The sequence below is a fragment of the Dendropsophus ebraccatus genome, chromosome 4 (genome assembly GCF_027789765.1).
Source record: "Dendropsophus ebraccatus isolate aDenEbr1 chromosome 4, aDenEbr1.pat, whole genome shotgun sequence".
NCBI classification, from domain to species: Eukaryota; Metazoa; Chordata; class Amphibia; order Anura; family Hylidae; genus Dendropsophus; species Dendropsophus ebraccatus.
Genome location: NC_091457.1, coordinates 19,732,964 through 19,748,954, shown reverse-complemented (window position 1 = coordinate 19,748,954; position 15,991 = coordinate 19,732,964). Strand labels below are relative to the sequence as shown.

General features: G+C 51.1%; 57 non-coding genes across 57 annotated transcripts; 29 read left to right on the top strand and 28 right to left on the bottom strand.

Annotated features, from left to right (window-relative positions):
- Positions 1 to 96: 96 nt before the first annotated feature.
- Positions 97 to 170, top strand: TRNAN-GUU (transfer RNA asparagine (anticodon GUU)). The gene has a single exon. It is a non-coding gene; the product is annotated as a tRNA-Asn (tRNA).
- Positions 171 to 415: 245 nt separating this feature from the next.
- Positions 416 to 502, bottom strand: TRNAY-GUA (transfer RNA tyrosine (anticodon GUA)). The gene is given in 2 exon segments: positions 416 to 451; positions 466 to 502. It is a non-coding gene; the product is annotated as a tRNA-Tyr (tRNA).
- Positions 503 to 584: 82 nt separating this feature from the next.
- On the bottom strand, positions 585 to 657 carry TRNAA-AGC (transfer RNA alanine (anticodon AGC)). Its single transcript has one exon. It is a non-coding gene; the product is annotated as a tRNA-Ala (tRNA).
- A 232-nt stretch (positions 658 to 889) lies between these two features.
- On the top strand, positions 890 to 962 carry TRNAV-AAC (transfer RNA valine (anticodon AAC)). Its single transcript has one exon. It is a non-coding gene; the product is annotated as a tRNA-Val (tRNA).
- A 121-nt stretch (positions 963 to 1,083) lies between these two features.
- On the top strand, positions 1,084 to 1,156 carry TRNAV-CAC (transfer RNA valine (anticodon CAC)). The gene has a single exon. It is a non-coding gene; the product is annotated as a tRNA-Val (tRNA).
- Positions 1,157 to 1,501: 345 nt separating this feature from the next.
- Positions 1,502 to 1,573, bottom strand: TRNAM-CAU (transfer RNA methionine (anticodon CAU)). Its single transcript has one exon. It is a non-coding gene; the product is annotated as a tRNA-Met (tRNA).
- Positions 1,574 to 1,764: 191 nt separating this feature from the next.
- TRNAN-GUU (transfer RNA asparagine (anticodon GUU)) lies at positions 1,765 to 1,838 on the top strand. Its single transcript has one exon. It is a non-coding gene; the product is annotated as a tRNA-Asn (tRNA).
- Positions 1,839 to 2,083: 245 nt separating this feature from the next.
- On the bottom strand, positions 2,084 to 2,170 carry TRNAY-GUA (transfer RNA tyrosine (anticodon GUA)). Its single transcript is given in 2 exon segments — positions 2,084 to 2,119; positions 2,134 to 2,170. It is a non-coding gene; the product is annotated as a tRNA-Tyr (tRNA).
- Positions 2,171 to 2,251: 81 nt separating this feature from the next.
- Positions 2,252 to 2,324, bottom strand: TRNAA-AGC (transfer RNA alanine (anticodon AGC)). Its single transcript has one exon. It is a non-coding gene; the product is annotated as a tRNA-Ala (tRNA).
- A 243-nt stretch (positions 2,325 to 2,567) lies between these two features.
- On the top strand, positions 2,568 to 2,640 carry TRNAV-AAC (transfer RNA valine (anticodon AAC)). The gene has a single exon. It is a non-coding gene; the product is annotated as a tRNA-Val (tRNA).
- Positions 2,641 to 2,761: 121 nt separating this feature from the next.
- Positions 2,762 to 2,834, top strand: TRNAV-CAC (transfer RNA valine (anticodon CAC)). The gene has a single exon. It is a non-coding gene; the product is annotated as a tRNA-Val (tRNA).
- Positions 2,835 to 3,179: 345 nt separating this feature from the next.
- Positions 3,180 to 3,251, bottom strand: TRNAM-CAU (transfer RNA methionine (anticodon CAU)). Its single transcript has one exon. It is a non-coding gene; the product is annotated as a tRNA-Met (tRNA).
- A 191-nt stretch (positions 3,252 to 3,442) lies between these two features.
- Positions 3,443 to 3,516, top strand: TRNAN-GUU (transfer RNA asparagine (anticodon GUU)). Its single transcript has one exon. It is a non-coding gene; the product is annotated as a tRNA-Asn (tRNA).
- A 245-nt stretch (positions 3,517 to 3,761) lies between these two features.
- TRNAY-GUA (transfer RNA tyrosine (anticodon GUA)) lies at positions 3,762 to 3,848 on the bottom strand. The gene is given in 2 exon segments: positions 3,762 to 3,797; positions 3,812 to 3,848. It is a non-coding gene; the product is annotated as a tRNA-Tyr (tRNA).
- Positions 3,849 to 3,930: 82 nt separating this feature from the next.
- TRNAA-AGC (transfer RNA alanine (anticodon AGC)) lies at positions 3,931 to 4,003 on the bottom strand. The gene has a single exon. It is a non-coding gene; the product is annotated as a tRNA-Ala (tRNA).
- A 242-nt stretch (positions 4,004 to 4,245) lies between these two features.
- On the top strand, positions 4,246 to 4,318 carry TRNAV-AAC (transfer RNA valine (anticodon AAC)). Its single transcript has one exon. It is a non-coding gene; the product is annotated as a tRNA-Val (tRNA).
- Positions 4,319 to 4,439: 121 nt separating this feature from the next.
- Positions 4,440 to 4,512, top strand: TRNAV-CAC (transfer RNA valine (anticodon CAC)). The gene has a single exon. It is a non-coding gene; the product is annotated as a tRNA-Val (tRNA).
- Positions 4,513 to 4,857: 345 nt separating this feature from the next.
- Positions 4,858 to 4,929, bottom strand: TRNAM-CAU (transfer RNA methionine (anticodon CAU)). Its single transcript has one exon. It is a non-coding gene; the product is annotated as a tRNA-Met (tRNA).
- Positions 4,930 to 5,120: 191 nt separating this feature from the next.
- On the top strand, positions 5,121 to 5,194 carry TRNAN-GUU (transfer RNA asparagine (anticodon GUU)). Its single transcript has one exon. It is a non-coding gene; the product is annotated as a tRNA-Asn (tRNA).
- Positions 5,195 to 5,439: 245 nt separating this feature from the next.
- On the bottom strand, positions 5,440 to 5,526 carry TRNAY-GUA (transfer RNA tyrosine (anticodon GUA)). Its single transcript is given in 2 exon segments — positions 5,440 to 5,475; positions 5,490 to 5,526. It is a non-coding gene; the product is annotated as a tRNA-Tyr (tRNA).
- An 82-nt stretch (positions 5,527 to 5,608) lies between these two features.
- TRNAA-AGC (transfer RNA alanine (anticodon AGC)) lies at positions 5,609 to 5,681 on the bottom strand. The gene has a single exon. It is a non-coding gene; the product is annotated as a tRNA-Ala (tRNA).
- Positions 5,682 to 5,923: 242 nt separating this feature from the next.
- On the top strand, positions 5,924 to 5,996 carry TRNAV-AAC (transfer RNA valine (anticodon AAC)). The gene has a single exon. It is a non-coding gene; the product is annotated as a tRNA-Val (tRNA).
- A 121-nt stretch (positions 5,997 to 6,117) lies between these two features.
- On the top strand, positions 6,118 to 6,190 carry TRNAV-CAC (transfer RNA valine (anticodon CAC)). The gene has a single exon. It is a non-coding gene; the product is annotated as a tRNA-Val (tRNA).
- A 345-nt stretch (positions 6,191 to 6,535) lies between these two features.
- Positions 6,536 to 6,607, bottom strand: TRNAM-CAU (transfer RNA methionine (anticodon CAU)). The gene has a single exon. It is a non-coding gene; the product is annotated as a tRNA-Met (tRNA).
- A 191-nt stretch (positions 6,608 to 6,798) lies between these two features.
- Positions 6,799 to 6,872, top strand: TRNAN-GUU (transfer RNA asparagine (anticodon GUU)). Its single transcript has one exon. It is a non-coding gene; the product is annotated as a tRNA-Asn (tRNA).
- A 245-nt stretch (positions 6,873 to 7,117) lies between these two features.
- TRNAY-GUA (transfer RNA tyrosine (anticodon GUA)) lies at positions 7,118 to 7,204 on the bottom strand. The gene is given in 2 exon segments: positions 7,118 to 7,153; positions 7,168 to 7,204. It is a non-coding gene; the product is annotated as a tRNA-Tyr (tRNA).
- Positions 7,205 to 7,286: 82 nt separating this feature from the next.
- On the bottom strand, positions 7,287 to 7,359 carry TRNAA-AGC (transfer RNA alanine (anticodon AGC)). The gene has a single exon. It is a non-coding gene; the product is annotated as a tRNA-Ala (tRNA).
- Positions 7,360 to 7,602: 243 nt separating this feature from the next.
- TRNAV-AAC (transfer RNA valine (anticodon AAC)) lies at positions 7,603 to 7,675 on the top strand. Its single transcript has one exon. It is a non-coding gene; the product is annotated as a tRNA-Val (tRNA).
- Positions 7,676 to 7,796: 121 nt separating this feature from the next.
- Positions 7,797 to 7,869, top strand: TRNAV-CAC (transfer RNA valine (anticodon CAC)). Its single transcript has one exon. It is a non-coding gene; the product is annotated as a tRNA-Val (tRNA).
- A 345-nt stretch (positions 7,870 to 8,214) lies between these two features.
- TRNAM-CAU (transfer RNA methionine (anticodon CAU)) lies at positions 8,215 to 8,286 on the bottom strand. Its single transcript has one exon. It is a non-coding gene; the product is annotated as a tRNA-Met (tRNA).
- Positions 8,287 to 8,477: 191 nt separating this feature from the next.
- Positions 8,478 to 8,551, top strand: TRNAN-GUU (transfer RNA asparagine (anticodon GUU)). The gene has a single exon. It is a non-coding gene; the product is annotated as a tRNA-Asn (tRNA).
- Positions 8,552 to 8,796: 245 nt separating this feature from the next.
- On the bottom strand, positions 8,797 to 8,883 carry TRNAY-GUA (transfer RNA tyrosine (anticodon GUA)). Its single transcript is given in 2 exon segments — positions 8,797 to 8,832; positions 8,847 to 8,883. It is a non-coding gene; the product is annotated as a tRNA-Tyr (tRNA).
- Positions 8,884 to 8,965: 82 nt separating this feature from the next.
- Positions 8,966 to 9,038, bottom strand: TRNAA-AGC (transfer RNA alanine (anticodon AGC)). Its single transcript has one exon. It is a non-coding gene; the product is annotated as a tRNA-Ala (tRNA).
- An 81-nt stretch (positions 9,039 to 9,119) lies between these two features.
- Positions 9,120 to 9,192, top strand: TRNAV-AAC (transfer RNA valine (anticodon AAC)). The gene has a single exon. It is a non-coding gene; the product is annotated as a tRNA-Val (tRNA).
- A 121-nt stretch (positions 9,193 to 9,313) lies between these two features.
- On the top strand, positions 9,314 to 9,386 carry TRNAV-CAC (transfer RNA valine (anticodon CAC)). Its single transcript has one exon. It is a non-coding gene; the product is annotated as a tRNA-Val (tRNA).
- Positions 9,387 to 9,731: 345 nt separating this feature from the next.
- Positions 9,732 to 9,803, bottom strand: TRNAM-CAU (transfer RNA methionine (anticodon CAU)). Its single transcript has one exon. It is a non-coding gene; the product is annotated as a tRNA-Met (tRNA).
- A 191-nt stretch (positions 9,804 to 9,994) lies between these two features.
- TRNAN-GUU (transfer RNA asparagine (anticodon GUU)) lies at positions 9,995 to 10,068 on the top strand. Its single transcript has one exon. It is a non-coding gene; the product is annotated as a tRNA-Asn (tRNA).
- Positions 10,069 to 10,313: 245 nt separating this feature from the next.
- Positions 10,314 to 10,400, bottom strand: TRNAY-GUA (transfer RNA tyrosine (anticodon GUA)). Its single transcript is given in 2 exon segments — positions 10,314 to 10,349; positions 10,364 to 10,400. It is a non-coding gene; the product is annotated as a tRNA-Tyr (tRNA).
- Positions 10,401 to 10,482: 82 nt separating this feature from the next.
- TRNAA-AGC (transfer RNA alanine (anticodon AGC)) lies at positions 10,483 to 10,555 on the bottom strand. The gene has a single exon. It is a non-coding gene; the product is annotated as a tRNA-Ala (tRNA).
- Positions 10,556 to 10,797: 242 nt separating this feature from the next.
- TRNAV-AAC (transfer RNA valine (anticodon AAC)) lies at positions 10,798 to 10,870 on the top strand. Its single transcript has one exon. It is a non-coding gene; the product is annotated as a tRNA-Val (tRNA).
- Positions 10,871 to 10,991: 121 nt separating this feature from the next.
- Positions 10,992 to 11,064, top strand: TRNAV-CAC (transfer RNA valine (anticodon CAC)). The gene has a single exon. It is a non-coding gene; the product is annotated as a tRNA-Val (tRNA).
- A 345-nt stretch (positions 11,065 to 11,409) lies between these two features.
- TRNAM-CAU (transfer RNA methionine (anticodon CAU)) lies at positions 11,410 to 11,481 on the bottom strand. The gene has a single exon. It is a non-coding gene; the product is annotated as a tRNA-Met (tRNA).
- Positions 11,482 to 11,672: 191 nt separating this feature from the next.
- On the top strand, positions 11,673 to 11,746 carry TRNAN-GUU (transfer RNA asparagine (anticodon GUU)). The gene has a single exon. It is a non-coding gene; the product is annotated as a tRNA-Asn (tRNA).
- Positions 11,747 to 11,991: 245 nt separating this feature from the next.
- TRNAY-GUA (transfer RNA tyrosine (anticodon GUA)) lies at positions 11,992 to 12,078 on the bottom strand. Its single transcript is given in 2 exon segments — positions 11,992 to 12,027; positions 12,042 to 12,078. It is a non-coding gene; the product is annotated as a tRNA-Tyr (tRNA).
- Positions 12,079 to 12,160: 82 nt separating this feature from the next.
- Positions 12,161 to 12,234, bottom strand: TRNAA-AGC (transfer RNA alanine (anticodon AGC)). The gene has a single exon. It is a non-coding gene; the product is annotated as a tRNA-Ala (tRNA).
- Positions 12,235 to 12,476: 242 nt separating this feature from the next.
- TRNAV-AAC (transfer RNA valine (anticodon AAC)) lies at positions 12,477 to 12,549 on the top strand. The gene has a single exon. It is a non-coding gene; the product is annotated as a tRNA-Val (tRNA).
- Positions 12,550 to 12,670: 121 nt separating this feature from the next.
- Positions 12,671 to 12,743, top strand: TRNAV-CAC (transfer RNA valine (anticodon CAC)). Its single transcript has one exon. It is a non-coding gene; the product is annotated as a tRNA-Val (tRNA).
- A 345-nt stretch (positions 12,744 to 13,088) lies between these two features.
- On the bottom strand, positions 13,089 to 13,160 carry TRNAM-CAU (transfer RNA methionine (anticodon CAU)). Its single transcript has one exon. It is a non-coding gene; the product is annotated as a tRNA-Met (tRNA).
- A 191-nt stretch (positions 13,161 to 13,351) lies between these two features.
- Positions 13,352 to 13,425, top strand: TRNAN-GUU (transfer RNA asparagine (anticodon GUU)). The gene has a single exon. It is a non-coding gene; the product is annotated as a tRNA-Asn (tRNA).
- A 245-nt stretch (positions 13,426 to 13,670) lies between these two features.
- TRNAY-GUA (transfer RNA tyrosine (anticodon GUA)) lies at positions 13,671 to 13,757 on the bottom strand. The gene is given in 2 exon segments: positions 13,671 to 13,706; positions 13,721 to 13,757. It is a non-coding gene; the product is annotated as a tRNA-Tyr (tRNA).
- An 82-nt stretch (positions 13,758 to 13,839) lies between these two features.
- On the bottom strand, positions 13,840 to 13,912 carry TRNAA-AGC (transfer RNA alanine (anticodon AGC)). Its single transcript has one exon. It is a non-coding gene; the product is annotated as a tRNA-Ala (tRNA).
- Positions 13,913 to 14,153: 241 nt separating this feature from the next.
- On the top strand, positions 14,154 to 14,226 carry TRNAV-AAC (transfer RNA valine (anticodon AAC)). Its single transcript has one exon. It is a non-coding gene; the product is annotated as a tRNA-Val (tRNA).
- Positions 14,227 to 14,347: 121 nt separating this feature from the next.
- TRNAV-CAC (transfer RNA valine (anticodon CAC)) lies at positions 14,348 to 14,420 on the top strand. The gene has a single exon. It is a non-coding gene; the product is annotated as a tRNA-Val (tRNA).
- Positions 14,421 to 14,765: 345 nt separating this feature from the next.
- On the bottom strand, positions 14,766 to 14,837 carry TRNAM-CAU (transfer RNA methionine (anticodon CAU)). Its single transcript has one exon. It is a non-coding gene; the product is annotated as a tRNA-Met (tRNA).
- Positions 14,838 to 15,028: 191 nt separating this feature from the next.
- Positions 15,029 to 15,102, top strand: TRNAN-GUU (transfer RNA asparagine (anticodon GUU)). The gene has a single exon. It is a non-coding gene; the product is annotated as a tRNA-Asn (tRNA).
- Positions 15,103 to 15,346: 244 nt separating this feature from the next.
- TRNAY-GUA (transfer RNA tyrosine (anticodon GUA)) lies at positions 15,347 to 15,433 on the bottom strand. Its single transcript is given in 2 exon segments — positions 15,347 to 15,382; positions 15,397 to 15,433. It is a non-coding gene; the product is annotated as a tRNA-Tyr (tRNA).
- A 396-nt stretch (positions 15,434 to 15,829) lies between these two features.
- On the top strand, positions 15,830 to 15,902 carry TRNAV-AAC (transfer RNA valine (anticodon AAC)). The gene has a single exon. It is a non-coding gene; the product is annotated as a tRNA-Val (tRNA).
- The last annotated feature ends 89 nt before the right edge of the window (positions 15,903 to 15,991 follow it).

Sequence of the window (15,991 nt, the reverse complement as noted above, 5' to 3'; positions counted from 1 at the left end):
GGGCCCCCCCTTGAGGCTGTTTTCCTTTTTCGATATTATTGAGTCAAAGGTCATGTGACCTGGCTGGGGCTTCGAGCAATTGCGTGCAGCAACGGTGTCTCTGTGGCGCAATCGGTTAGCGCGTTCGGCTGTTAACCGAAAGGTTGGTGGTTCGAGTCCACCCAGGGACGATGGCCTAATTTTCTTTGGCTTTCAGGGCACAGCGAAAGGCCCTCCTTTGGCAGGCCTGAGCTGCACTCCCAACTGAGAGCTTGGATGTGGTGTCTGTTTTAAATTCCTCAGACTGGGAGCACAGCTCTCTTAAAAGGGTGTTTTAAGGTAGTAGAGGAAGAGCGCAGCCAGAATGTGTGTTTCAGCTGCTCGAAAGGTCCAACACGAAAGGATGCACCCGCCTCCCTCCCCCCAAAGAAAAAGGTCCTTCGAGCCGGAATCGAACCAGCGACCTAAGGATTGCTAATGTTTTTACTACAGTCCTCCGCTCTACCAGCTGAGCTATCGAAGGCTTGGCCGGCCTTTGCTCGCCTACCTCCTAGGCTTGTCAAAGAGTGGCATGAGAAAAGGCATTTGAAAAAGTCAAAAGGTTATGGAGGATGCGGGCATCGATCCCGCTACCTCTCGCATGCTAAGCGAGCGCTCTACCATTTGAGCTAATCCCCCTCTCACGTCCGTTCACTTTGGCCATCATCCCACCACGCTGTGACTTAAATAACCAGTTTTTTTTTTGTTTTGTTTTTTTAAGTGTGCATCCCAATCGCCACAAGTAAGAAACTATTGGGAAGCTGACAGGACTTGGGGCAGCCTGGGATGGTCCCCAGTTTAAAGTACTTTCCTTCCTTTTTTCAAACTTGTGTTGTTCGCTCGCGAGGAAAGCTGCGTTGGCCTCCGCCGAGTTTCTGTAGTGTAGTGGTCATCACGTTCGCCTAACACGCGAAAGGTCCCCGGTTCGAAAAGGGGCAGAAACATTGGTTTGGGTACCCTTTTGATCCAGGGACAAACCTTTTTACTTCGAAGCCCCAGTTTTCCTCCGCTCGGTTTGAATACTGGCGGCTGGCTCGCCATAGCGGTGCCTGTCTCAACAGGCAGGTTTCTGTAGTGTAGCGGTTATCACGTTCGCCTCACACGCGAAAGGTCCCCGGTTCGAAACCGGGCAGAAACACAGTTCTTTTGCAGCCTTTTGGCTACCCCACTACGTAGCCAAAAGCACCAACACGTGAAATATTCCGGCTTCGAAACCGGGCAGAAGCATGGTGCTTCTGGAAGAAATTTTTGGCTACCCCACTAGTGCAACACAAAACCTTCTTTGCGCAAGCAGGTGATATTTGCTTGCAACAAGGCTTTTTAGACACAGCCACATACTTGTCCAGTTTGTCTTGTTGGAGATATTGAAGACAGGTGTTTGGCAACGAGCAAGAGGCGGCTGATGAATCGGCCCCCACTCTCCTAGATTTTAAGCAGAAACTTCTGGGGAATTGTACTTGCGGGGTTTGTAAAAGTGAGCTCTTAGCAGAGGATGGTTTCGATCCATCGACCTCTGGGTTATGGGCCCAGCACGCTTCCGCTGCGCCACTCTGCTGCTGCTCAGGAGGTTAGGAAGGCGGGGAAGAGAAGCCGAAATAGGTGGCCTCTGGCTACCATGCGCCAGCAAGTATAGCCATTTGTTAAAGGCCAGGGCCCCCCCTTGAGGCTGTTTTCCTTTTTCGATATTATTGAGTCAAAGGTCATGTGACCTGGCTGGGGCTTCGAGCAATTGCGTGCAGCAACGGTGTCTCTGTGGCGCAATCGGTTAGCGCGTTCGGCTGTTAACCGAAAGGTTGGTGGTTCGAGTCCACCCAGGGACGATGGCCTAATTTTCTTTGGCTTTCAGGGCACAGCGAAAGGCCCTCCTTTGGCAGGCCTGAGCTGCACTCCCAACTGAGAGCTTGGATGTGGTGTCTGTTTTAAATTCCTCAGACTGGGAGCACAGCTCTCTTAAAAGGGTGTTTTAAGGTAGTAGAGGAAGAGCGCAGCCAGAATGTGTGTTTCAGCTGCTCGAAAGGTCCAACACGAAAGGATGCACCCGCCTCCCTCCCCCCAAAGAAAAAGGTCCTTCGAGCCGGAATCGAACCAGCGACCTAAGGATTGCTAATGTTTTTACTACAGTCCTCCGCTCTACCAGCTGAGCTATCGAAGGCTTGGCCGGCCTTTGCTCGCCTACCTCCTAGGCTTGTCAAAGAGTGGCATGAGAAAAGGCATTTGAAAAAGTCAAAGGTTATGGAGGATGCGGGCATCGATCCCGCTACCTCTCGCATGCTAAGCGAGCGCTCTACCATTTGAGCTAATCCCCCTCTCACGTCCGTTCACTTTGGCCATCATCCCACCACGCTGCGACTTAAATAACCAGTTTTTTTTTTGTTTTTTTTTGTTTTGTTTTTTTACGTGTGCATCCCAATCGCCACAAGTAAGAAACTATTGGGAAGCTGACAGGACTTGGGGCAGCCTGGGATGGTCCCCAGTTTAAAGTACTTTCCTTCCTTTTTTCAAACTTGTGTTGTTCGCTTCGCGAGGAAAGCTGCGTTGGCCTCCGCCGAGTTTCTGTAGTGTAGTGGTCATCACGTTCGCCTAACACGCGATAGGTCCCCGGTTCGAAACCGGGCAGAAACATTGGTTTGGGTACCCTTTTGATCCAGGGACAAACCTTTTTACTTCGAAGCCCCAGTTTTCCTCCGCTCGGTTTGAATACTGGCGGCTGGCTCGCCATAGCGGTGCCTGTCTCAACAGGCAGGTTTCTGTAGTGTAGCGGTTATCACGTTCGCCTCACACGCGAAAGGTCCCCGGTTCGAAACCGGGCAGAAACACAGTTCTTTTGCAGCCTTTTGGCTACCCCACTACGTAGCCAAAAGCACCAACACGTGAAATATTCCGGCTTCGAAACCGGGCAGAAGCATGGTGCTTCTGGAAGAAATTTTTGGCTACCCCACTAGTGCAACACAAAACCTTCTTTGCGCAAGCAGGTGATATTTGCTTGCAACAAGGCTTTTTAGACACAGCCACATACTTGTCCAGTTTGTCTTGTTGGAGATATTGAAGACAGGTGTTTGGCAACGAGCAAGAGGCGGCTGATGAATCGGCCCCCACTCTCCTAGATTTTAAGCAGAAACTTCTGGGGAATTGTACTTGCGGGGTTTGTAAAAGTGAGCTCTTAGCAGAGGATGGTTTCGATCCATCGACCTCTGGGTTATGGGCCCAGCACGCTTCCGCTGCGCCACTCTGCTGCTGCTCAGGAGGTTAGGAAGGCGGGGAAGAGAAGCCGAAATAGGTGGCCTCTGGCTACCATGCGCCAGCAAGTATAGCCATTTGTTAAAGGCCAGGGCCCCCCCTTGAGGCTGTTTTCCTTTTTCGATATTATTGAGTCAAAGGTCATGTGACCTGGCTGGGGCTTCGAGCAATTGCGTGCAGCAACGGTGTCTCTGTGGCGCAATCGGTTAGCGCGTTCGGCTGTTAACCGAAAGTTTGGTGGTTCGAGTCCACCCAGGGACGATGGCCTAATTTTCTTTGGCTTTCAGGGCACAGCGAAAGGCCCTCCTTTGGCAGGCCTGAGCTGCACTCCCAACTGAGAGCTTGGATGTGGTGTCTGTTTTAAATTCCTCAGACTGGGAGCACAGCTCTCTTAAAAGGGTGTTTTAAGGTAGTAGAGGAAGAGCGCAGCCAGAATGTGTGTTTCAGCTGCTCGAAAGGTCCAACACGAAAGGATGCACCCGCCTCCCTCCCCCCAAAGAAAAAGGTCCTTCGAGCCGGAATCGAACCAGCGACCTAAGGATTGCTAATGTTTTTACTACAGTCCTCCGCTCTACCAGCTGAGCTATCGAAGGCTTGGACGGCCTTTGCTCGCCTACCTCCTAGGCTTGTCAAAGAGTGGCATGAGAAAAGGCATTTGAAAAAGTCAAAAGGTTATGGAGGATGCGGGCATCGATCCCACTACCTCTCGCATGCTAAGCGAGCGCTCTACCATTTGAGCTAATCCCCCTCTCACGTCCGTTCACTTTGGCCATCATCCCACCACGCTGCGACTTAAATAACCAGTTTTTTTTTTGTTTTTTTTTGTTTTGTTTTTTTAAGTGTGCATCCCAATCGCCACAAGTAAGAAACTATTGGGAAGCTGACAGGACTTGGGGCAGCCTGGGATGGTCCCCAGTTTAAAGTACTTTCCTTCCTTTTTTCAAACTTGTGTTGTTCGCTCGCGAGGAAAGCTGCGTTGGCCTCCGCCGAGTTTCTGTAGTGTAGTGGTCATCACGTTCGCCTAACACGCGAAAGGTCCCCGGTTCGAAACCGGGCAGAAACATTGGTTTGGGTACCCTTTTGATCCAGGGACAAACCTTTTTACTTCGAAGCCCCAGTTTTCCTCCGCTCGGTTTGAATACTGGCGGCTGGCTCGCCATAGCGGTGCCTGTCTCAACAGGCAGGTTTCTGTAGTGTAGCGGTTATCACGTTCGCCTCACACGCGAAAGGTCCCCGGTTCGAAACCGGGCAGAAACACAGTTCTTTTGCAGCCTTTTGGCTACCCCACTACGTAGCCAAAAGCACCAACACGTGAAATATTCCGGCTTCGAAACCGGGCAGAAGCATGGTGCTTCTGGAAGAAATTTTTGGCTACCCCACTAGTGCAACACAAAACCTTCTTTGCGCAAGCAGGTGATATTTGCTTGCAACAAGGCTTTTTAGACACAGCCACATACTTGTCCAGTTTGTCTTGTTGGAGATATTGAAGACAGGTGTTTGGCAACGAGCAAGAGGCGGCTGATGAATCGGCCCCCACTCTCCTAGATTTTAAGCAGAAACTTCTGGGGAATTGTACTTGCGGGGTTTGTAAAAGTGAGCTCTTAGCAGAGGATGGTTTCGATCCATCGACCTCTGGGTTATGGGCCCAGCACGCTTCCGCTGCGCCACTCTGCTGCTGCTCAGGAGGTTAGGAAGGCGGGGAAGAGAAGCCGAAATAGGTGGCCTCTGGCTACCATGCGCCAGCAAGTATAGCCATTTGTTAAAGGCCAGGGCCCCCCCTTGAGGCTGTTTTCCTTTTTCGATATTATTGAGTCAAAGGTCATGTGACCTGGCTGGGGCTTCGAGCAATTGCGTGCAGCAACGGTGTCTCTGTGGCGCAATCGGTTAGCGCGTTCGGCTGTTAACCGAAAGGTTGGTGGTTCGAGTCCACCCAGGGACAATGGCCTAATTTTCTTTGGCTTTCAGGGCACAGCGAAAGGCCCTCCTTTGGCAGGCCTGAGCTGCACTCCCAACTGAGAGCTTGGATGTGGTGTCTGTTTTAAATTCCTCAGACTGGGAGCACAGCTCTCTTAAAAGGGTGTTTTAAGGTAGTAGAGGAAGAGCGCAGCCAGAATGTGTGTTTCAGCTGCTCGAAAGGTCCAACACGAAAGGATGCACCCGCCTCCCTCCCCCCAAAGAAAAAGGTCCTTCGAGCCGGAATCGAACCAGCGACCTAAGGATTGCTAATGTTTTTACTACAGTCCTCCGCTCTACCAGCTGAGCTATCGAAGGCTTGGCCGGCCTTTGCTCGCCTACCTCCTAGGCTTGTCAAAGAGTGGCATGAGAAAAGGCATTTGAAAAAGTCAAAAGGTTATGGAGGATGCGGGCATCGATCCCGCTACCTCTCGCATGCTAAGCGAGCGCTCTACCATTTGAGCTAATCCCCCTCTCACGTCCGTTCACTTTGGCCATCATCCCACCACGCTGCGACTTAAATAACCAGTTTTTTTTTTGTTTTTTTTTGTTTTGTTTTTTTACGTGTGCATCCCAATCGCCACAAGTAAGAAACTATTGGGAAGCTGACAGGACTTGGGGCAGCCTGGGATGGTCCCCAGTTTAAAGTACTTTCCTTCCTTTTTTCAAACTTGTGTTGTTCGCTCGCGAGGAAAGCTGCGTTGGCCTCCGCCGAGTTTCTGTAGTGTAGTGGTCATCACGTTCGCCTAACACGCGAAAGGTCCCCGGTTCGAAACCGGGCAGAAACATTGGTTTGGGTACCCTTTTGATCCAGGGACAAACCTTTTTACTTCGAAGCCCCAGTTTTCCTCCGCTCGGTTTGAATACTGGCGGCTGGCTCGCCATAGCGGTGCCTGTCTCAACAGGCAGGTTTCTGTAGTGTAGCGGTTATCACGTTCGCCTCACACGCAAAAGGTCCCCGGTTCGAAACCGGGCAGAAACACAGTTCTTTTGCAGCCTTTTGGCTACCCCACTACGTAGCCAAAAGCACCAACACGTGAAATATTCCGGCTTCGAAACCGGGCAGAAGCATGGTGCTTCTGGAAGAAATTTTTGGCTACCCCACTAGTGCAACACAAAACCTTCTTTGCGCAAGCAGGTGATATTTGCTTGCAACAAGGCTTTTTAGACACAGCCACATACTTGTCCAGTTTGTCTTGTTGGAGATATTGAAGACAGGTGTTTGGCAACGAGCAAGAGGCGGCTGATGAATCGGCCCCCACTCTCCTAGATTTTAAGCAGAAACTTCTGGGGAATTGTACTTGCGGGGTTTGTAAAAGTGAGCTCTTAGCAGAGGATGGTTTCGATCCATCGACCTCTGGGTTATGGGCCCAGCACGCTTCCGCTGCGCCACTCTGCTGCTGCTCAGGAGGTTAGGAAGGCGGGGAAGAGAAGCCAAAATAGGTGGCCTCTGGCTACCATGCGCCAGCAAGTATAGCCATTTGTTAAAGGCCAGGGCCCCCCCTTGAGGCTGTTTTCCTTTTTCGATATTATTGAGTCAAAGGTCATGTGACCTGGCTGGGGCTTCGAGCAATTGCGTGCAGCAACGGTGTCTCTGTGGCGCAATCGGTTAGCGCGTTCGGCTGTTAACCGAAAGGTTGGTGGTTCGAGTCCACCCAGGGACGATGGCCTAATTTTCTTTGGCTTTCAGGGCACAGCGAAAGGCCCTCCTTTGGCAGGCCTGAGCTGCACTCCCAACTGAGAGCTTGGATGTGGTGTCTGTTTTAAATTCCTCAGACTGGGAGCACAGCTCTCTTAAAAGGGTGTTTTAAGGTAGTAGAGGAAGAGCGCAGCCAGAATGTGTGTTTCAGCTGCTCGAAAGGTCCAACACGAAAGGATGCACCCGCCTCCCTCCCCCCAAAGAAAAAGGTCCTTCGAGCCGGAATCGAACCAGCGACCTAAGGATTGCTAATGTTTTTACTACAGTCCTCCGCTCTACCAGCTGAGCTATCGAAGGCTTGGCCGGCCTTTGCTCGCCTACCTCCTAGGCTTGTCAAAGAGTGGCATGAGAAAAGGCATTTGAAAAAGTCAAAAGGTTATGGAGGATGCGGGCATCGATCCCGCTACCTCTCGCATGCTAAGCGAGCGCTCTACCATTTGAGCTAATCCCCCTCTCACGTCCGTTCACTTTGGCCATCATCCCACCACGCTGCGACTTAAATAACCAGTTTTTTTTTTGTTTTTTTTTTGTTTTGTTTTTTTAAGTGTGCATCCCAATCGCCACAAGTAAGAAACTATTGGGAAGCTGACAGGACTTGGGGCAGCCTGGGATGGTCCCCAGTTTAAAGTACTTTCCTTCCTTTTTTCAAACTTGTGTTGTTCGCTCGCGAGGAAAGCTGCGTTGGCCTCCGCCGAGTTTCTGTAGTGTAGTGGTCATCACGTTCGCCTAACACGCGAAAGGTCCCCGGTTCGAAACCGGGCAGAAACATTGGTTTGGGTACCCTTTTGATCCAGGGACAAACCTTTTTACTTCGAAGCCCCAGTTTTCCTCCGCTCGGTTTGAATACTGGCGGCTGGCTCGCCATAGCGGTGCCTGTCTCAACAGGCAGGTTTCTGTAGTGTAGCGGTTATCACGTTCGCCTCACACGCGAAAGGTCCCTGGTTCGAAACCGGGCAGAAACACAGTTCTTTTGCAGCCTTTTGGCTACCCCACTACGTAGCCAAAAGCACCAACACGTGAAATATTCCGGCTTCGAAACCGGGCAGAAGCATGGTGCTTCTGGAAGAAATTTTTGGCTACCCCACTAGTGCAACACAAAACCTTCTTTGCGCAAGCAGGTGATATTTGCTTGCAACAAGGCTTTTTAGACACAGCCACATACTTGTCCAGTTTGTCTTGTTGGAGATATTGAAGACAGGTGTTTGGCAACGAGCAAGAGGCGGCTGATGAATCGGCCCCCACTCTCCTAGATTTTAAGCAGAAACTTCTGGGGAATTGTACTTGCGGGGTTTGTAAAAGTGAGCTCTTAGCAGAGGATGGTTTCGATCCATCGACCTCTGGGTTATGGGCCCAGCACGCTTCCGCTGCGCCACTCTGCTGCTGCTCAGGAGGTTAGAAAGGCGGGGAAGAGAAGCCGAAATAGGTGGCCTCTGGCTACCATGCGCCAGCAAGTATAGCCATTTGTTAAAGGCCAGGGCCCCCCCTTGAGGCTGTTTTCCTTTTTCGATATTATTGAGTCAAAGGTCATGTGACCTGGCTGGGGCTTCGAGCAATTGCGTGCAGCAACGGTGTCTCTGTGGCGCAATCGGTTAGAGCGTTCGGCTGTTAACCGAAAGGTTGGTGGTTCGAGTCCACCCAGGGACGATGGCCTAATTTTCTTTGGCTTTCAGGGCACAGCGAAAGGCCCTCCTTTGGCAGGCCTGAGCTGCACTCCCAACTGAGAGCTTGGATGTGGTGTCTGTTTTAAATTCCTCAGACTGGGAGCACAGCTCTCTTAAAAGGGTGTTTTAAGGTAGTAGAGGAAGAGCGCAGCCAGAATGTGTGTTTCAGCTGCTCGAAAGGTCCAACACGAAAGGATGCACCCGCCTCCCTCCCCCCAAAGAAAAAGGTCCTTCGAGCCGGAATCGAACCAGCGACCTAAGGATTGCTAATGTTTTTACTACAGTCCTCCGCTCTACCAGCTGAGCTATCGAAGGCTTGGCCGGCCTTTGCTCGCCTACCTCCTAGGCTTGTCAAAGAGTGGCATGAGAAAAGGCATTTGAAAAAGGCAAAAGGTTATGGAGGATGCGGGCATCGATCCCGCTACCTCTCGCATGCTAAGCGAGCGCTCTACCATTTGAGCTAATCCCCCTCTCACGTCCGTTCACTTTGGCCATCTTTTTTCAAACTTGTGTTGTTCGCTCGCGAGGAAAGCTGCGTTGGCCTCCGCCGAGTTTCTGTAGTGTAGTGGTCATCACGTTCGCCTAACACGCGAAAGGTCCCCGGTTCGAAACCGGGCAGAAACATTGGTTTGGGTACCCTTTTGATCCAGGGACAAACCTTTTTACTTCGAAGCCCCAGTTTTCCTCCGCTCGGTTTGAATACTGGCGGCTGGCTCGCCATAGCGGTGCCTGTCTCAACAGGCAGGTTTCTGTAGTGTAGCGGTTATCACGTTCGCCTCACACGCGAAAGGTCCCTGGTTCGAAACCGGGCAGAAACACAGTTCTTTTGCAGCCTTTTGGCTACCCCACTACGTAGCCAAAAGCACCAACACGTGAAATATTCCGGCTTCGAAACCGGGCAGAAGCATGGTGCTTCTGGAAGAAATTTTTGGCTACCCCACTAGTGCAACACAAAACCTTCTTTGCGCAAGCAGGTGATATTTGCTTGCAACAAGGCTTTTTAGACACAGCCACATACTTGTCCAGTTTGTCTTGTTGGAGATATTGAAGACAGGTGTTTGGCAACGAGCAAGAGGCGGCTGATGAATCGGCCCCCACTCTCCTAGATTTTAAGCAGAAACTTCTGGGGAATTGTACTTGCGGGGTTTGTAAAAGTGAGCTCTTAGCAGAGGATGGTTTCGATCCATCGACCTCTGGGTTATGGGCCCAGCACGCTTCCGCTGCGCCACTCTGCTGCTGCTCAGGAGGTTAGGAAGGCGGGGAAGAGAAGCCGAAATAGGTGGCCTCTGGCTACCATGCGCCAGCAAGTATAGCCATTTGTTAAAGGCCAGGGCCCCCCCTTGAGGCTGTTTTCCTTTTTCGATATTATTGAGTCAAAGGTCATGTGACCTGGCTGGGGCTTCGAGCAATTGCGTGCAGCAACGGTGTCTCTGTGGCGCAATCGGTTAGAGCGTTCGGCTGTTAACCGAAAGGTTGGTGGTTCGAGTCCACCCAGGGACGATGGCCTAATTTTCTTTGGCTTTCAGGGCACAGCGAAAGGCCCTCCTTTGGCAGGCCTGAGCTGCACTCCCAACTGAGAGCTTGGATGTGGTGTCTGTTTTAAATTCCTCAGACTGGGAGCACAGCTCTCTTAAAAGGGTGTTTTAAGGTAGTAGAGGAAGAGCGCAGCCAGAATGTGTGTTTCAGCTGCTCGAAAGGTCCAACACGAAAGGATGCACCCGCCTCCCTCCCCCCAAAGAAAAAGGTCCTTCGAGCCGGAATCGAACCAGCGACCTAAGGATTGCTAATGTTTTTACTACAGTCCTCCGCTCTACCAGCTGAGCTATCGAAGGCTTGGCCGGCCTTTGCTCGCCTACCTCCTAGGCTTGTCAAAGAGTGGCATGAGAAAAGGCATTTGAAAAAGTCAAAAGGTTATGGAGGATGCGGGCATCGATCCCGCTACCTCTCGCATGCTAAGCGAGCGCTCTACCATTTGAGCTAATCCCCCTCTCACGTCCGTTCACTTTGGCCATCATCCCACCACGCTGCGACTTAAATAACCAGTTTTTTTTTTGTTTTTTTTTGTTTTGTTTTTTTAAGTGTGCATCCCAATCGCCACAAGTAAGAAACTATTGGGAAGCTGACAGGACTTGGGGCAGCCTGGGATGGTCCCCAGTTTAAAGTACTTTCCTTCCTTTTTTCAAACTTGTGTTGTTCGCTCGCGAGGAAAGCTGCGTTGGCCTCCGCCGAGTTTCTGTAGTGTAGTGGTCATCACGTTCGCCTAACACGCGAAAGGTCCCCGGTTCGAAACCGGGCAGAAACATTGGTTTGGGTACCCTTTTGATCCAGGGACAAACCTTTTTACTTCGAAGCCCCAGTTTTCCTCCGCTCGGTTTGAATACTGGCGGCTGGCTCGCCATAGCGGTGCCTGTCTCAACAGGCAGGTTTCTGTAGTGTAGCGGTTATCACGTTCGCCTCACACGCGAAAGGTCCCCGGTTCGAAACCGGGCAGAAACACAGTTCTTTTGCAGCCTTTTGGCTACCCCACTACGTAGCCAAAAGCACCAACACGTGAAATATTCCGGCTTCGAAACCGGGCAGAAGCATGGTGCTTCTGGAAGAAATTTTTGGCTACCCCACTAGTGCAACACAAAACCTTCTTTGCGCAAGCAGGTGATATTTGCTTGCAACAAGGCTTTTTAGACACAGCCACATACTTGTCCAGTTTGTCTTGTTGGAGATATTGAAGACAGGTGTTTGGCAACGAGCAAGAGGCGGCTGATGAATCGGCCCCCACTCTCCTAGATTTTAAGCAGAAACTTCTGGGGAATTGTACTTGCGGGGTTTGTAAAAGTGAGCTCTTAGCAGAGGATGGTTTCGATCCATCGACCTCTGGGTTATGGGCCCAGCACGCTTCCGCTGCGCCACTCTGCTGCTGCTCAGGAGGTTAGGAAGGCGGGGAAGAGAAGCCGAAATAGGTGGCCTCTGGCTACCATGCGCCAGCAAGTATAGCCATTTGTTAAAGGCCAGGGCCCCCCCTTGAGGCTGTTTTCCTTTTTCGATATTATTGAGTCAAAGGTCATGTGACCTGGCTGGGGCTTCGAGCAATTGCGTGCAGCAACGGTGTCTCTGTGGCGCAATCGGTTAGTGCGTTCGGCTGTTAACCGAAAGGTTGGTGGTTCGAGTCCACCCAGGGACGATGGCCTAATTTTCTTTGGCTTTCAGGGCACAGCGAAAGGCCCTCCTTTGGCAGTCCTGAGCTGCACTCCCAACTGAGAGCTTGGATGTGGTGTCTGTTATAAATTCCTCAGACTGGGAGCACAGCTCTCTTAAAAGGGTGTTTTAAGGTAGTAGAGGAAGAGCGCAGCCAGAATGTGTGTTTCAGCTGCTCGAAAGGTCCAACACGAAAGGATGCACCCGCCTCCCTCCCCCCAAAGAAAAAGGTCCTTCGAGCCGGAATCGAACCAGCGACCTAAGGATTGCTAATGTTTTTACTACAGTCCTCCGCTCTACCAGCTGAGCTATCGAAGGCTTGGCCGGCCTTTGCTCGCCTACCTCCTAGGCTTGTCAAAGAGTGGCATGAGAAAAGGCATTTGAAAAAGTCAAAAGGTTATGGAGGATGCGGGCATCGATCCCGCTACCTCTCGCATGCTAAGCGAGCGCTCTAACCATTTGAGCTAATCCCCCTCTCACGTCCGTTCACTTTGGCCATCATCCCACCACGCTGCGACTTAAATAACCAGTTTTTTTTTTGTTTTTTTTTGTTTTGTTTTTTTAAGTGTGCATCCCAATCGCCACAAGTAAGAAACTATTGGGAAGCTGACAGGACTTGGGGCAGCCTGGGATGGTCCCCAGTTTAAAGTACTTTCCTTCCTTTTTTCAAACTTGTGTTGTTCGCTCGCGAGGAAAGCTGCGTTGGCCTCCGCCGAGTTTCTGTAGTGTAGTGGTCATCACGTTCGCCTAACACGCGAAAGGTCCCCGGTTCGAAACCGGGCAGAAACATTGGTTTGGGTACCCTTTTGATCCAGGGACAAACCTTTTTACTTCGAAGCCCCAGTTTTCCTCCGCTCGGTTTGAATACTGGCGGCTGGCTCGCCATAGCGGTGCCTGTCTCAACAGGCAGGTTTCTGTAGTGTAGCGGTTATCACGTTCGCCTCACACGCGAAAGGTCCCCGGTTCGAAACCGGGCAGAAACACAGTTCTTTTGCAGCCTTTTGGCTACCCCACTACGTAGCCAAAAGCACCAACACGTGAAATATTCCGGCTTCGAAACCGGGCAGAAGCATGGTGCTTCTGGAAGAAATTTTTGGCTACCCCACTAGTGCAACACAAAACCTTCTTTGCGCAAGCAGGTGATATTTGCTTGCAACAAGGCTTTTTAGACACAGCCACATACTTGTCCAGTTTGTCTTGTTGGAGATATTGAAGACAGGTGTTTGGCAACGAGCAAGAGGCGGCTGATGAATCGGCCCCCACTCTCCTAGATTTTAAGCAGAAACTTCTGGGGAATTGTACTTGCGGGGTTTGTAAAAGTGAGCTCTTAGCAGAGGATGGTTTCGATCCATCGACCTCTGGGTTATGGGCCCAGCACGCTTCCGCTGCGCCACTCTGCTGCTGCTCAGGAGGTTAGGAAGGCGGGGAAGAGAAGCCGAAATAGGTGGCCTCTGGCTACCATGCGCCAGCAAGTATAGCCATTTGTTAAAGGCCAGGGCCCCCCCTTGAGGCTGTTTTCCTTTTTCGATATTATTGAGTCAAAGGTCATGTGACCTGGCTGGGGCTTCGAGCAATTGCGTGCAGCAACGGTGTCTCTGTGGCGCAATCGGTTAGCGCGTTCGGCTGTTAACCGAAAGGTTGGTGGTCAGAGTCCACCCAGGGACGATGGCCTAATTTTCTTTGGCTTTCAGGGCACAGCGAAAGGCCCTCCTTTGGCAGGCCTGAGCTGCACTCCCAACTGAGAGCTTGGATGTGGTGTCTGTTTTAAATTCCTCAGACTGGGAGCACAGCTCTCTTAAAAGGGTGTTTTAAGGTAGTAGAGGAAGAGCGCAGCCAGAATGTGTGTTTCAGCTGCTCGAAAGGTCCAACACGAAAGGATGCACCCGCCTCCCTCCCCCCAAAGAAAAAGGTCCTTCGAGCCGGAATCGAACCAGCGACCTAAGGGTTGCTAATGTTTTTACTACAGTCCTCCGCTCTACCAGCTGAGCTATCGAAGGCTTGGCCGGCCTTTGCTCGCCTACCTCCTAGGCTTGTCAAAGAGTGGCATGAGAAAAGGCATTTGAAAAAGTCAAAAGGTTATGGAGGATGCGGGCATCGATCCCGCTACCTCTCGCATGCTAAGCGAGCGCTCTACCATTTGAGCTAATCCCCCTCTCACGTCCGCTCACTTTGGCCATCATCCCACCACGCTGTGACTTAAATAACCAGTTTTTTTTTGTTTTTTTTTGTTTTGTTTTTTTAAGTGTGCATCCCAATCGCCACAAGTAAGAAACTATTGGGAAGCTGACAGGACTTGGGGCAGCCTGGGATGGTCCCCAGTTTAAAGTACTTTTCTTCCTTTTTTCAAACTTGTGTTGTTCGCTAGCGAGGAAAGCTGCGTTGGCCTCCGCCGAGTTTCTGTAGTGTAGTGGTCATCACGTTCGCCTAACACGCGAAAGGTCCCCGGTTCGAAACCGGGCAGAAACATTGGTTTGGGTACCCTTTTGATCCAGGGACAAACCTTTTTACTTCGAAGCCCCAGTTTTCCTCCGCTCGGTTTGAATACTGGCGGCTGGCTCGCCATAGCGGTGCCTGTCTCAACAGGCAGGTTTCTGTAGTGTAGCGGTTATCACGTTCGCCTCACACGCGAAAGGTCCCCGGTTCGAAACCGGGCAGAAACACAGTTCTTTTGCAGCCTTTTGGCTACCCCACTACGTAGCCAAAAGCACCAACACGTGAAATATTCCGGCTTCGAAACCGGGCAGAAGCATGGTGCTTGTGGAAGAAATTTTTGGCTACCCCACTACTGCAACACAAAACCTTCTTTGCGCAAGCAGGTGATATTTGCTTGCAACAAGGCTTTTTAGACACAGCCACATACTTGTCCAGTTTGTCTTGTTGGAGATATTGAAGACAGGTGTTTGGCAACGAGCAAGAGGCGGCTGATGAATCGGCCCCCACTCTCCTAGATTTTAAGCAGAAACTTCTGGGGAATTGTACTTGCGGGGTTTGTAAAAGTGAGCTCTTAGCAGAGGATGGTTTCGATCCATCGACCTCTGGGTTATGGGCCCAGCACGCTTCCGCTGCGCCACTCTGCTGCTGCTCAGGAGGTTAGGAAGGCGGGGAAGAGAAGCCGAAATAGGTGGCCTCTGGCTACCATGCGCCAGCAAGTATAGCCATTTGTTAAAGGCCAGGGCCCCCCCTTGAGGCTGTTTTCCTTTTTCGATATTATTGAGTCAAAGGTCATGTGACCTGGCTGGGGCTTCGAGCAATTGCGTGCAGCAACGGTGTCTCTGTGGCGCAATCGGTTAGCGCGTTCGGCTGTTAACCGAAAGGTTGGTGGTTCGAGTCCACCCAAGGACGATGGCCTAATTTTCTTTGGCTTTCAGGGCACAGCGAAAGGCCCTCCTTTGGCAGGCCTGAGCTGCACTCCCAACTGAGAGCTTGGATGTGGTGTCTGTTTTAAATTCCTCAGACTGGGAGCACAGCTCTCTTAAAAGGGTGTTTTAAGGTAGTAGAGGAAGAGCGCAGCCAGAATGTGTGTTTCAGCTGCTCGAAAGGTCCAACACGAAAGGATGCACCCGCCTCCCTCCCCCAAAGAAAAAGGTCCTTCGAGCCGGAATCGAACCAGCGACCTAAGGATTGCTAATGTTTTTACTACAGTCCTCCGCTCTACCAGCTGAGCTATCGAAGGCTTGGCCGGCCTTTGCTCGCCTACCTCCTAGGCTTGTCAAAGAGTGGCATGAGAAAAGGCATTTGAAAAAGTCAAAAGGTTATGGAGGATGCGGGCATCGATGCCGCTACCTCTCGCATGCTAAGCGAGCGCTCTACCATTTGAGCTAATCCCCCTCTCACGTCCGCTCACTTTGGCCATCATCCCACCACGCTGTGACTTAAATAACCAGTTTTTTTTTGTTTTTTTTTGTTTTGTTTTTTTAAGTGTGCATCCCAATCGCCACAAGTAAGAAACTATTGGGAAGCTGACAGGACTTGGGGCAGCCTGGGATGGTCCCCAGTTTAAAGTACTTTTCTTCCTTTTTTCAAACTTGTGTTGTTCGCTCGCGAGGAAAGCTGCGTTGGCCTCCGCCGAGTTTCTGTAGTGTAGTGGTCATCACGTTCGCCTAACACGCGAAAGGTCCCCGGTTCGAAACCGGGCAGAAACATTGGTTTGGGTACCCTTTTGATCCAGGGACAAACCTTTTTACTTCGAAGCCCCAGTTTTCCTCCGCTCGGTTTGAATACTGGCGGCTGG